General features: G+C 35.2%; 1 protein-coding gene and 1 long non-coding RNA gene across 17 annotated transcripts in view; both read right to left on the reverse strand.

The window, feature by feature from the left end:
- Positions 1–15,079, reverse strand: part of Kdm6a (lysine demethylase 6A) — a 215,632-nt gene that overhangs the window by 95,599 nt on the left and 104,954 nt on the right. The gene's annotated exons all lie outside the window — the stretch shown is intronic.
- Positions 1,877–13,881, reverse strand: LOC144371768 (uncharacterized). The gene is made up of 2 exons (XR_013431870.1): positions 3,085–13,881; positions 1,877–2,047 (listed from the first exon to the last, which is right to left on the reverse strand). It is a non-coding gene; the product is annotated as an uncharacterized LOC144371768 (long non-coding RNA).

A 15,079-nucleotide genomic window follows, 5' to 3' on the forward strand; every position in this document is an offset into this window, starting at 1 on the left:
GGGACAAACAGGAAGAGCACAGAGAATTTTTAGGGCAGTAAAAATACTCTACAATACTATAATGGTAGATACATATCATTTTACATTTTTTCCAAATCAATGGAACAGCAACGAAAAGTGAACTCTAACATAAACTATAGAATTTGGATAATAATGATATCAACGTAGGTTTACTGATGGTAACAAATGGTAATTGGAGAGGTTATATATATATGGGGGCAGTGGTCACAGGGTTTCCTTAAGTTGCCTTTAATGAATAATTGAGTAACTTATGAGAAAACAACAGGTGTACTAAACTTGAGCATAAATGGGTGATAACAAAGGGAGGCAATTAAGAAATATGGTGGGGCTGGGATTGTAGCTGAATGGTAGAGTGCTTGCCTATTATGTGTGAAGCACTGAGTTTGATCCTCAGCACCACATAAAAATAAATAAATAATAAAAAATATTGCATCCATCTAAAATTTTAAAAGAAAAATTTTTTAAAGAAATGTGGCAAGAAAGAAAGATCAATGGGACTAACACCTGACAGGGTCTACTGGGATCATTGTAAAGTCAGTTATGGTCACAGGTTTCACAATGTATATTAGAAGGGAAATTTCTTTGGTAGCACAGGCACACTAAAACAGTTTCCTAGTCAATGACCCCAACACATACATTAACATAGGAATGACTTGTAGATGAGGCCCCCCTGAATGATATGGTCACCAAGACAGTTCTGGAAAGGACCAACAAGGGACAAACCCCCAACCCACTCAATGCATAGGTCGAGTTAAACACTGGTCTGGTGAAGACTGCAGAAGGTGTACCCCAATTCTCATGGCAAACATAAAACAGTAATAACTTTGGAAGTAGCATTAAGTTTCCTCTGTCATTCTCAGCTCAGAGATGACCCACTCTTTCTCTTGAGACTGTGCTTTGCTTGAGCCTTACTTTCACTTTAAAAATCATCTTGCTTGGCTTTTCATATCTGACTTGACTTTAAATTTTGCCTCATTGGGACATAAGAACCAAGGTTTGGAGCTTCTGTTCCCATTCAACTGTAACATTTTGAAAATTTATTTCCAGGTATTCAGAGTTGCTCACCAAACCAACTCTCAAGTGTAGAATAAATAAATTTACTTTTTTCCCTCTTAATCTGTGTATTGGCAATTAATTGTGGGATCTCAACTACTAGACCCAAGTTGGAAAAAAGTGTATTTCCACCCAGAGTAACAAGTATCAACCTGTGTGTAAACTTCTGACTGGGCGCGGAATGGCAGGACAGTCATGGACAAACCATGATTTTAAAGGCAAACAAGCTTTACAGAACACAGAGAATCAATACGTTTAAGATAAGAACACTGCCTTCCCCCATAGAGTTATTTTGTATTGACTGTAATATGCTGTTGAGAAAACAACAGTCTAAACTTTTGCCCTAGGAGCAGGAAGGACAAAGTAGCACTAATGAGAAGGCAATGGTTTCCCAAAGGAAGGGAAGGTGGGATGAAAAAAAGAAAATGTTAATAAAAGTAATATTAAAGTTTCTGAAACTTTTATTAGATGTGATCTAAACGGAATGTAGTCTAGGACAACTAACTAGGTTCTAAATGACAACATATTGTTATAATGTTGACAATTTGGGAGTGGAATTAACACTCTGGTTATAACTATCATCAGGCATCCCTTAGTTCAATAGTCATCTTTGAAGACAACTTCAAAGATATTATGCTCAGATATTTTTAAGAAATAAACACAAGATGGAGATGTGGCTCAGTGGTAGAGTCATCTGCCTGGTATGTACAAGGCCCTGGATTCAATCCTCAGGAGGAGAAAGAAACTAACTCATGACAAACTGGAAAAAAAATAAAATAAAATAAAATGTCCTGATTAATGCTTTTCTGCTCTAAACTTTATTCCACAAAGCCAGTAAAAGTAGGTGGGGGGCTATTAACCCTACTGGGGACCAAAAAGGTCAATGAAGGTAATAAGGACATTCCAAAAGCTCCAGGCAAGAATTTTCAACTGCCTTTGAGTTTCTTCCACCTGCTACACATCCTATGAATACCTGAAACAAAACGAAACCAAGATTGAAGAGACTATTCAATCACATGTTTTACGGGTACCGCAACCTCAACTGTTGATCAAGCTAAAAATTAATCCTACTTTTCTCCTCTTACCTCCTCCCCATAAGTGAAACACATTCATTCTATCCACAAAGCTCATTTTAGAATCTAAAAGCCTTTCAATCTACCCCCTCTCCATTCCTACTGTCTTTCTACAGATTATTTCGGACCTCAACTCTATCTTCTGTTTTATTTCAACAGTTATCTCGTCTCCCCAACTCTAACTTCTCCCTCCATTTCCAATCTTTCCAATCTGCCTTCAACATGACTGCCAATGAGCTTTCAAAAACTCAAACAATGCCAAGTGCAGTGGTGACTCAGAAGGTTGAAGCAGGAGGATTGCAAGACTGAGACCAGCCTCAGCAATTTAGCAAGGCCCCAAGCAACTTAATGAGACCTGTCTCAAAATAAAAAATAAAAAGGGCTAGAGATGTGGCTCAGTGGCAAAGCACCCCTAGGTTCAATCCCTGGTACACAAACAAAAAACAAAACCCTCAAAAGGAAGCCAGGCATGAAGGCACATGCCTATAATCCCAGCAATTTGGTAAGCTAATGCAGGAGGATCTTCAGTTTGAGACCAGCATTGTAGTAGCAAGAATCCCAGAAACTTAGACCCTGTCTCAAAATAAAAAATAGGACTAGAGATGTATCTCAGTGGTAAAGTACCCCTGGGTACAATCCCCAGAAAAATAAAATAAAATGACACTTTTAATTTTAAACTTCTCTGTCTGCAGAGTTCCTATAATCTAGCCTGATTTATAAAAGTCTTCATTTTTTGACTCTTGCTGAATTTTCCTAGTTTCACAGATACCACATCAGTCACAACAAATAACATGCAGATCTATGAATAAAATATATTCTTACACACTTCTCTGACTGTAACTATGATTGCTTCCTTTGCCTGAAAAAGCCACTGTCATCTTTCCCTACACTCATTTCTCCATTTGACAAATTTGTATCCACCTTTAACAACACTCACCTTTCTCTTTTCCAAGTGATTAGCTGGCGCATTCCAAACCCAAAGATAAGTATGTTTTCTGCTATTCAAAAATGAATACCAATGTCTATTACAGATATACTGATTATCTCCTCCACCAGAATATGAGTCTATAATGATAGATAGAAACCAAGGTGTATTTTGATCTTTATAATAAAGTAACTGACATATATAAATTATTTAGGAAAAGTCTGCTACTGACTAAATCAATGCTTTACAGTCTAATAACCTGCTATAAAGTTATCACTGAAGAATTTAATTCTTTGCTAATTCAACTTAGACTGAATCACTTAATACAGTCTGAACTACTCTTTGGATAATTAAAAGGTTTTTCTTAGTACCAATAATACAGCAAAAGACATTAGCTAAATCTTGTAATATACATCAAGCCCAAAGTTACAGCACTGCGGCAAAATATCTGCTATCAAGACCTGTGTATAGTGGTCCTAGCAATCATGAAATCAAATTTTAGTTGACATTAGACTTGGGTTGTAATCTCAGCCTTTTTACTTACTAGCTATTAAAACTCATGAAACAAGTTAACTAATTCATCTCAATTTCTTCATCTTTGTAAAATACAGAAAGCAGTATCTCTATTTCATATAGGGTTATTATGAACAATTAGATAATTTATACATGTAAAATATTTAGAATATAATGTATCTAAACACCACCATGAAAATTATCTAGCACAAGATAATTTACTCAAAGAATATACATGAGACATGATAGGGTTTATGTAACATCATACCCAGAGAATTTCAAAATGATAACTAGTACCTGGAAAAAGCCTGAAGGAAGGTTAGCATGGCTTGCCTCAGCTGTTATTAAAAATGTACAAAAAAATGAAGTTAGAATGGTAACAACCCTTTAATTAAAGTGGAACTGGATGATCCTGAAAGAATGAAAATATCTGAGAACCTTACAAAACTATTGAAGTCCCTGTAGGGGGGAGTCCTGGATAAAGGTAGTTATCCCTATTTGTTGTTGTTGTCTTTTGTTTTTTTGTGGTCATGGGAATCAAACCTAGGGCCTCACAAGTATTCAGCAAGCACTCTACCACTGAGCCACATCTGCAGCCCAAAGGTGATCATCCTTAATTTTCTTAAGATCTAGACTAAATGACTCCTGCTGCAAGTATAGCAGCCAAGATGAAAACTCTTCTTTCTCTACTGACATTTATAATAATACTCCCATTACCCAGGGGGAAAAAAAACTGAGTGAAGCAATAAGACTTCCACATCACATAAACATAATTTCCCCATCTACCAATGATATATGAGTTAATCTGCATTAATAATATATTCTATCTTGCAAAATGTGGAGTTTCTTTTTATTGTTCTCCATCCTATTCTCACATTTCACATTCCCCCTCAAAGTATATTACTAAAGACTCACCAATGAAATGGGGGCAGAAGGCCATCTTATAATTCCCTTAAAGAAAAGAGGTGTTACTTTCTGCTTCCTCTTCCTCTGACCAGCTTTTTTGGAGCAGCACCAGCTCCAAGAAACTATGCAGTCAAGGATAACACACCATCAATAGCCCTAAATAGCATCATGGAACAAAACTGCCTTGCCACCATGAATATCTCTACCTATGAACTACAGAGATATAAAAAAAAATATCTCTTCTTTTAAGTCACCATTTAAAGTCTTTTTAATAGATGGAATCCACACCTATCTAATATGCCATCCCACATAAGCCATCATGTCTACATTCTAGAAGCAGAATTATTAGTCAAACAATATGAAGACTTAGGCTTGTTCTGCATATTGTCAAATGCCATCCATAAACTTCTTTCCTTTGTATTTATAGCTTTTCATTTATATCTAAAGCACAAATTAAAGTATTTTTTTTAAGTATCCCAGCATTTTCATTTACATTTCCTTAATTATGGTATAATAGCTAAGAGACTTCAATGCATTCCACTTCCAAATATATGACCAACTGGTCAAAGTAATAGGTTGGAAAACCTTTCTGATACAAAACTATTAAAATGCTAGATAAAATATGTTAAACCCATCTTTATAAATGAATGGCTGAGCTGTCAACAAAAGGGAAAAGGCTGAAAACTAAAAGGGAAATATAGACAAGCAAAATTCAATTGCCAATACCTGAGACCTAGAGCTTTCATTTTCAACAGTAATGGTAGGATACATTTAATAAAATACACTAAAAAATTTCTTTCCAAAAAAAAACAAATAACAAAAAACTTTACCCCATGATAGAACAGAGAAAGAAATTTTACATTTTTTTAATTGTAGCTACAGAATGAATGAACTAAAACGGGGTGTGCTAGAAATTATTCACAATGCAGCACAGCAACACAGAGGAAATATGAAAATGAAGTTAAGCACTAGGAAGTGAAGTCTATTATAGTTCTAAAACCAGTTAGTGCAGTGGTACCCACCTGAAATCCTAGCAACCCAGGAGGCTGAGGCAAGAGGATTACAAGAGAGAGACCAGCCTCAGCAAATTAGCCAGGTCCTAAAAAACTTAGCAAGACCTTGTCTCCAAATAAAAAAAAGAAGGGGTACATGGGGGAGGTGGTTCAATGGCAAAGCATCTCTGGGTTCAATACCCAGTACCCAAATAAATAAGTAAAAGCAGCTGGAGAGGTGAAAGAATCAAATGGGGCATCAGTCACATTTGAAGATGTAGTAGCTAACATTTTTCTAGTGAAAGCAATGCACACATTTGCAATGCGTAATAAATAAAATGAAATTGTATACACAAAGGGAAGTTACAAATAACAACGAGAAGATTTTTCAAAAGTCAGAAGAAATAAGAGCTACAAAAGATGACAGGTGGTTAACAGGAGGTTAAAGAATTAAGCTAAACAATACTGAAATAAATAACAACCAACTTTTCAAAAAGTATTCAGTGAAGCTAGAAATCTGTAGAAATAAGCAATAACCAAGAATTGTTTGTGCAAGAAAAATACCTTAAAACAAGAGTGAAAGTTATTTTAATGCAAATTATGAAAATACATTATCACTGAATCTAAGACTTCAAATTTAAGATGAATCATATTTTATGTACCATGAGAATGAAAAAAAAAACTTCAAATTAAGTGTGCGTACACTTAGAATTAGTACTTAAAACTGACACTAAGAATTAGTACTTAAAACTGTGCTGAATTATTTTTATTACATTTCCTTCGCTTTTTTTAACACATGAAAATTTAAGGTAAAGAACTTAAGATAGCTTAAGCATAGTGTCCAATTCCGAATTACTTTTCAATACTGTTATCCATACTCTCATCCATGATTTTGTAACAATGGTCCCTTCACCTTCTCAATATAGCCCTCTTTGCTCTAAGGATATTTTTTTTTTTTTTTTTTAAAGAACATGTTTTTTTCCCTCTCTTCTCCCATTTCCCCCTCCCTAACAAGATTAGGAAGACAGCATTATCATTTCTAAGGATCTGGGAAATGAGTATCTCCCAAATTAACAAGTGAATTCTAACACACAGCTGGCACCCTGGAACCCCCTACCCAAGCACACCAGGAATGTAACCCTTAAAAAGTTTCTTCAAAACCCACTGCCCCTCCTGATGGGGGATTTACAGGACTTGGGACAGGATCCATATACACATTAAACTCTCTACAAGTTTTAAGTTCCCAAAACACTTGATCCTCTTCTTGAGCAGTAAGGAGTGTCCCAAATTAAATTTTAACATAGCAAAAAAAAAAAAAAATTGCTGTATGTCTTATAACAAAACAAATTTTTCAAACAAAAAGGACTGTGCTCTATAACTATTCTCCATACTCAGTGTGTTTCCATAGTCCTATTCATACAGACATTATTATCATAACTCAAAAGCTTTTCTTAAATACAAGTGGGAAAAAAATAATGAAAAAAGAGGAGGTTGTATTTAAAGTTCACAGATATTTTAAAAAGTGTATCCAAGTTATTTGAGAAATTACAAGATAAAAAGTTATAAATAAGCACCAGCATGTCTTGGCATTTTAACATCTACTTGTATACCAAAATACATAGCTGCACTAACACTATGCATGTACTTTTTGATCTCTGTTTTTATTAATACTATATACCATATCAGAAATTTCTAAACTTTCCTGGCTCATGAATGACTTCAGATTTGAAGGGTTTTTGTTTGTTTGTTTTTATTTTGCTCTTGTTACAGGATATGTAGAACAAATTAAGTTTTTATTTATTACTACCTTGATTAGAGAAAGGTATTTATTACAATCATAAACAAACATAATGGTCATGAGAGAACCAGCAAAAATTCACCATTTCACAAATAACAAGTCATTTTACTGAACTAGTATAAATTATGATTAATATTTTGAATGGACTACTGGGTGGTAAGGGTAGGCAGGTGACACAGGTAAAAGAAAGTAGGTCACTGAGGGTGCCACCTTTGGGGATTAGATTTTGTCTCTGGCTCCTAAACCCAAGTGCATATCCTTGTGCACTCTCTGCTTCCCAGAGGCCAAGAGCTAAAGAAGCTTTCCTCCTCCAAGCTCTTCCACCATGATGATGTTGTGCCTCACCTCAGGCCCACAGACAAAATAAATTTTTCTTCCTCTAAATTGTTCTTCTAAGCTATTTTGATAATGGGAATAAAAAGCAGATTAACACAGGCCCTTGCCTCAAATTAATTACCCTGCAGTTTCCATCAATTTCAGACTGTTTATTTTTCCCATAACTTTATTGAGGTAAAATTCAAGTACCAAAAAAATGCACAATTTGAAGTATGCAATTTAATCAGTTTCGACATGTTTTGACACATATATAACCAATAATCAATATAAAAAGCATTACCATTACTTTTTTTTAATTTGAAATCATGCAGTATGTGTTTCCTGCATGATTTATTATATTAGAAATCAATCACCTTGGGCTGGGGTTGTGGCTCAGAAGTAGAGTGCTCGCCTAGCACGTGTGAGGTGCTGGGTTTGATCCTCAGCACCAAATAAATAAATACATAAAAACATAAAAAAGGTACTGTGTCCACCTACAACTAAAAATATACATATATATTTAGAAAAATAAAATAAAATAAACCAATCACCTTAAGATATATAGAACCCTACTTCTGCATGTCAACTACTTCAAAATTAAACAGCACACTTATAAAACTCTCACATGTCAAGGAAGAAAGCACAAGTAAATGAAAACTGCTTTTTAATTAATTGATAATAATAGCTTAAAATAACAGAAATTCAGGGATGAAACAGTACTGAGATGAACATTTATAACTTAAAGTACTTGTATCAGAAAGAAGCTAGATTAACAATTAAATTATTTTCAAATTAGGTAGTTAGAAGGAAAAATATGAGTAGAAGCAGAAATATAAAAAATAATATTGCTAAAAATTAATAAAAATCAAGTCTAATCAAGAAAAAATAACAATAATAATATCAATGGAAAAGGAGCTATCAAAATAATCCTACAGATGCTAAAAATATATTAGGGTAATATTACAAATGCATACCAACATACGTCATAGCTTATATAATGTGGTCTATATTAGAAAAGGAATTGTGTGCTGTTGAAAAGAAAGTATATTCAGTCACTGATGGATGAAATACTCTATATATTTCATAAAGTCTAAATTATTGATTGTATTTTTTAGTTTATAATTTCTTTATTTAGTTTTTCTTTGAAGGATCTATGCAGTGGTGACAGAGGCATGTTAAAGTTACCCAGTATTATTGTGTTGTGATCTACTTGACTCTTGAAACTAAAAAGGGTTTGTTTCATATACACAGATGCTACATTGTTTGGGGCATAAATACTTATGATTGTTATGTCTTATTGATGTACAGTTCCCTTAAGTAGAATGAAATGTCCTTCTTTATCCCTTCTAACTTTGGTTTGAAGTCCATTTTATCTGATATGAGGATAGATACCCTGCTTGTTCCTGAGCTTCATGTGATTGCTATGTTTCTGAACTATTCTTTTACCTTCACTCTATGGATATCTTTGCCAATGAGGTTAATCTCTTGAAGACAACAAATCTGCCAGTCTATGACTTTTGATGGATGGGTTTAGGCCATTTGCATTCAATGTTACTTTTGAGAAATGATTTTTATGCCCTTCCGTTTTTATTTATTTATGGTTTTTACTTTGAATTAGTTTCTCCTTTGATTAATCTTCTTGTGCAGTTCCTCCCTTTGATGATTTTCACTTTTGTTTTTCATTTCTTCTTCATGAAATATTTTATACAGAATGTCTTCTAGTACAAGCTTTGTAGTTGTGAATTCTTTTAAGTTTAGTTTATCATGGAAGGTTTTTATTTCATAGTCAATTCTGAGGCTCCATACTATTGCTGGGTATAGTATTCTCAGCTGACATCCATTTTCTTTCCTCTGAAAGATTCTGAGAGAATCTGGTATATAGATTCTGGTATACATCATCCCAAGACCACCTAGCTCTGAGGGTGTAAGTTGAGAAATCAGCTGATATCTGGATTGGTTTCCCTCTAAATGTTACCCTTCATTTTTCTCTGGCAGCCTTTACAATTCTATCCTTATTTTGTATATTAGGCATTTTCCTACCAACATGCCTTAGTGTGAGTCTATTGTAATTTGTATTCAGGGGTCCTGTAATCCTCCTGTATTTGATTTTCCATTTCATTCTTTAGGTTTGGGAAATTTTCTGATATTATTTCATTGAAAAGATTGTGCAATCCTTTAGTTTGTATCTCTAAGCCTTCATCTCTCCAAATAAATTTTAAATTTGGTCTTTTCAGGTTATTCCATATTTCTTGGAGGTTCTGTTTATGGCCTCTTAATAACTTTTCTTCATTCATTGCATGAAACTCCAAGTGTCTTCCAAGTGATTTAGTCTGTTGGTGATGCTTTTCATTGAATTTATATTGAGGTAATCTTTCATGTCCTGTATTTTCGTTCTTATTTCACTCCTTTTACTTTGCAGATCAATTTGACTACGTACATTCTAAGTCCCTACTCTGACATTTCTTCCACTGTGGTGTCGTTAGATTCTGTTATTGGTTTGGTTGGAGTGATTTGTTCCCTTGTTTTTTTGTGTGTGTTAATTTGTGTGTCTACCCATCTAGTAGTATAGATCTGAGGTAGCCGATTTTCTACCCTGTGGACTTGTAGTGTCCCTGAAGATTTCCAGTACCTCACCATTTAGGGGGAGACAAATAATAACAACCAATGCAAACAATACACAGTGTTAAACCAAACAGTTACTACTATGACATCTACAATATTAATCATCACAATAATGTAGGCAATAACTCGTAACAAGTTTGCAAAAGGGTTTTACAATTTCAAATGGTGGGCAGCAAGAGAAGTGATATTGGATATGATGATTTTGAGGGAGAATAAGAGAAGATAGAAGTAAAAAATTAAAGAAGGAGTGAAAAACCCTATAATGGAGATTGACTGTTAGCTGAAGAATAGATAGAAAGAGCCCGACACTGTGGCACATGCCTGTAATCCCAGCAGCTTGGGAGGCTGACAAATTTAGCAAAGCACTGAGCAACTCAGTGAGACCCTGTCTCTAAATACAATACAAAATAGGGCTGGGGATGTGACTCAGTGGTTGAATGCCCCAGAGTTCAATTCCTAGTACCAAAAAAAGAAAAAGAAAAGAAAAGAGAGAGGGCTGGGGATGTGGCTCAAGCAGTAGCGCGCTCGCCTGGCATGTGTACGGCCCAGGTTCGATCCTCAGCACCACATACAAACAAAGATGTTGTGTCCGCCAAAAACTAAAAAATAAATATTAAAAAAAAAATTCTCTCTCTCTTTTAAAACAAATTTAAAAAAAAAGAAAAGAGAGAAAGAGAAACAAGGGAAAACAGGTAAGAAAAAAAATATTTATGAAAAGTAAAAAATTTTGAAAATTAAAAATAAAAATAGAAGAATGCAAAACAAAACTAAAATATACTAATCCAACATGCTATTCCTCAAAAAACTGACCCACAAAAAGTAAGTGGCTTCAAAAATGCTAGAATGGGGGGTGGGGGGGGGATACAAGAGTATATATAAATACCCATGTTCAACTAAGGTCACAGAGAAAAGAGGGAAAAAAATCTTGATGTAAAGTTAAAGAATTCTTTCCATGGGAGGTCAAAATATTCTCGGCTTCTCTTCTCAACAGTGTTAAGGGGGTCTTCTAGAGTGTGATGCTATACCCTCTGGACATCAGTAGTGAGAGAGTAATCCATGAAGGCAGAATTCCTACATGGGCTCCAGGTTCTTCACTGAATGCCAATTGTTCTGAAGACTTCAGATCAGTGTACCTCCAGGGCCCAGGAATTGCTGGTCCACACTGGAAGACTATAATCCAGGGATTTTCCCTTGGGTTCCACTCAATTGGTGAAGGAGCCAATTCTTAGTCCCATATGTCACCTGTAGCCCCCACACTTCCTGGTCTGCTTTCAGTCTCCAAACTCAATCTTTCTTGCCCCCACCCTTATGAAGTTCCAGAGATGACACAACTCTCCCAGCAGGTCCTGGAAGCCGCCAGACTGGAGAGGTAGGGGGAGAAGGAAGGCCAGGTGGGTTTCCACAACCAGTTGTCCTCTATGTAAACCACTCACCACAGTTGATTTTTTTCCTGATCACTTAAGTGCATACTACAGCACGCAGTGTTTGCTAGGCTTGTATTTCAGTGCCAAACTCGGGTTTGGCAGGAATGACTTGGTTTTAGTCCATAGAGCAGCAAAGAAAATGACCTCCTCTATTCTGCCACCTTGTAAAGTCTCTCAAGACTATTATAAGGAGATTTTTACCCAATAAAATCCCAACATTAAAAGACCTGCCTTAAACCAAACTCAATTATCAATCAATTCTGATCTTACTTTCCACACTACTAGATGCTGGGAAAACCTTGCAAAAGTGGTGTTCTCCCTCACCATGGTAAACATTAACCTCAGATTTATGTTCTTGGTATTTGGAAAGTCAATTTTCATAACTGGGTGGATCTCAAATTATTAAGAACTTCATACAATAAGACCATATGATAAATTAGTCTGGTGGCTAATTAAGATTCCATATACTGGACATTCAGCAAGGAATTTATTTTCTCCCTCATTATTACAATATCTTATAGTACTTTTTTGGGGGGAGGGGTTGCCATTTGGTTGGGATTTTTGTTTTGTTTTGTTTTGTTTTTTGTACTGGGGATTGAATCAAGGGCACTTAACCACAGAACCACATCGCCAGGCCTTTTTCATATTTTATTTAGGGAGAGGATCTCACTAAGTTGTTCAGGAACTCGCTAACTTGATGAAGCTTACTTTGAACTCACAATTTTCCTGCCTCAGCCTCCAGAGCAGTTGGGATTACAGGTGTGTACCACCACGCCTGGCTACAGTAAGTTTTTTAACAATAAATTTTACAATATGTTTTCCTTATTATAAGTAAGATTAAAGTTCTATTTCTAGCAAAAGTAGACTAATTTGTTCCAGATGCAAACCCCAACATCCTATTCTACCCTACTAAGTATAATAGAAAAACTGACAAAATATATTTTTAAATTTGTCTTCAGGTATCAGATCTATGAACTGTTCTCCCTGGGTCTCCTATTCTGAGCCAAGAATAAACCTTCCATCACTGCTTAATAACACTCCGTCTTGTAACTAGTTCCACAATTTCAAGAAAGAAAAAGGTACCCAGTTGGGCATTAAAAACTATAAGAGGACCATTTTCCTGAACAAGTCACATGCTCATTCAAAAGCAGCAACTAAAAGGCTAATAAGAATGAGAAACAACAGGAATACTTAAGAGAATGGGAGGCTGAGAAACTTAGCCTCCCAAAGTACACTTTTTGGTATGCTGTTTGCCAAAAAATAGTAAAATTAAATATACATTGTCATATGACCCAACAATTCCACTCCTTAGCATATACTCAACAGATTACATTTTTATAAAGTTCAAAAGGAGAAGAGTGAACATTATGTTATCACACTATTGCTTCCAATGAAGGTTATAAGATAATTCAACAGAAGATCCTCCTGCAGGTAGCAACTACAACTATAGTCTTATAAAATCTATACAAGCTAGGCTTAATATACTAAGCAGCTAGCTAAAGGAACTCAAGAGTAAACAAAAGGAGACAGATTCTAGTAGAATGATAAGATTGGCTAAATAATTGCCAGAAAAGATGCCCACATCCTAATCACCAGAACCAACAATATAAACCTGACAAGATTTAAAAAAAAAAAAAAAAAAAAATCCTGTAGCTGTGATTAAGTTAACATCTTTCCATGGGAGATCATTCTGAATTATCTAGACAGGCCCAATGTGATCACATGGGCCCTTACAAAAGTGAGGCAAGAAATTCAAAGGCCAAAGAAAGCAAGGAGAAGATAAAATGAGACAAAAATTAACAGGATATGGGGCCACGTGTCAAAGGAATGTAAATTGGCCTCTAGAAGCTGGGGAAGAGAAGGAGACAGACTCTCTTCAACAGTCTCCAGAAGGAATCAGCCCTACTAACACCTTGATTTTAGTGTCAAATGACTCATTTTGGACCCTGGCCTCCAAAACGTTAAGAAAATAAATATCTGTTATTTTAGTCACCAAATTTGTGGTAATTTGTTAAAACAGCAAAGGGGAAATAACACAGAAAGCCAAGCTGGTAGGAGGAAAGTATTAAAGTAATATAACTTGAGGCCAGACAAAGTACACATGGTGAGAACAGCAGTTTTCCTGGTCCAGAAGACTGGAACCAGGAAAAATTACAATCTGCTAGAAAAAAAAGAAATCACAGAAAGGAAAAAGATCCAGAGGGAAAACAAAACTCTGCCCATCCATATGTCAGGTTGTCTCCTGTATGCAAGTTAGAGTCAAAACAATCAAGAGCAGTGATGCATGCCTGTAATCCCAGCTGCAGAAGGTGGGGGGTGGGGGGTGGGGGTGGGGGTGGGGGGTGTTAGTGCCTGAGACAAGAGGATAGCAAGTTTGAAGACAACCTGGGCTACATGTCAAGGACTGTCCCAAAAAATAACAAACAAAAAAGGATTCAAAACATCTAAGCTACACAAAAAATACTTAAGTTGATACTTAAGCTGGCACCAGAAAAAAACTGTTTGTATTTCAAGTCTAACAAAAATAACTGCTTGATAGAAGAAAACAAAAATCACTAGAAGAGAACAACCAACCACTCAAGACTTAGTATAATTTTCCTAATGTCAATACCTGACACAAAATTATACAACATAGGAAGAACCAGGAAAATAAAGAGACATTCTCAAGAACAAAAGAATATCAACTGAAATCAAACTCAAAATGGTAACAAGCTAGAAATGGGGTACAAGAATTTTATAGCTACTGCAACATAGTAAAAAAAAAAAATCTATTACTAATGAAAAGATCTGCAATCTCAACAGAGAAAAACAATTTTAAAAAACCAATGGAAATTCTAAAACTACAAAACATATGAAATAAAATTTAATGGATTCAATTAAAATAAGATGGCACAGGAAAAAGAAAAGGAATTTCAAAATAGAAAACTCAAATTATCCAAAGCAAAGACTACAGAGAAAAAAGAAAAATAAATATCTTAGGGGACCTGTTACACAAAAACAAATTATCTAACTTACAGGTAATTAAAGCTCCAGAAGGAAAGAGAATGAACAATAACAAAATCATTTGAAAAAAATAACAATAAGCCAGTCATGGTGGCACACATGTTCAATCCCAGCTACATGGGAGGCTGAGACAGGAGGATAGCAAGTTCAAGATCAACCTGGGCAACAGAGAGAGACCGTGTCTCTAAATAAAACAATTCAAAAACAAAAACAAAAAAGAAGTAGAATAAAAAAAGTAAAAATGCTGGTAAAGTAGCTCAATGGTAGGGTTCTTGCCCAGCATGTGGAAGGCACTGGGTTCAATTTCCTATACCATAATAATAATAATAGCAAAAATTTCCCAAATTTGATGTACATTGAAGACATTCAAAATAAACATGAAGACTATCTAGAAGTATACCATAATCAAACTATTGAAAACAAACAATAAAAAA

Source organism: Ictidomys tridecemlineatus, chromosome X, assembly GCF_052094955.1.
Source record: "Ictidomys tridecemlineatus isolate mIctTri1 chromosome X, mIctTri1.hap1, whole genome shotgun sequence".
NCBI classification, from domain to species: Eukaryota; Metazoa; Chordata; class Mammalia; order Rodentia; family Sciuridae; genus Ictidomys; species Ictidomys tridecemlineatus.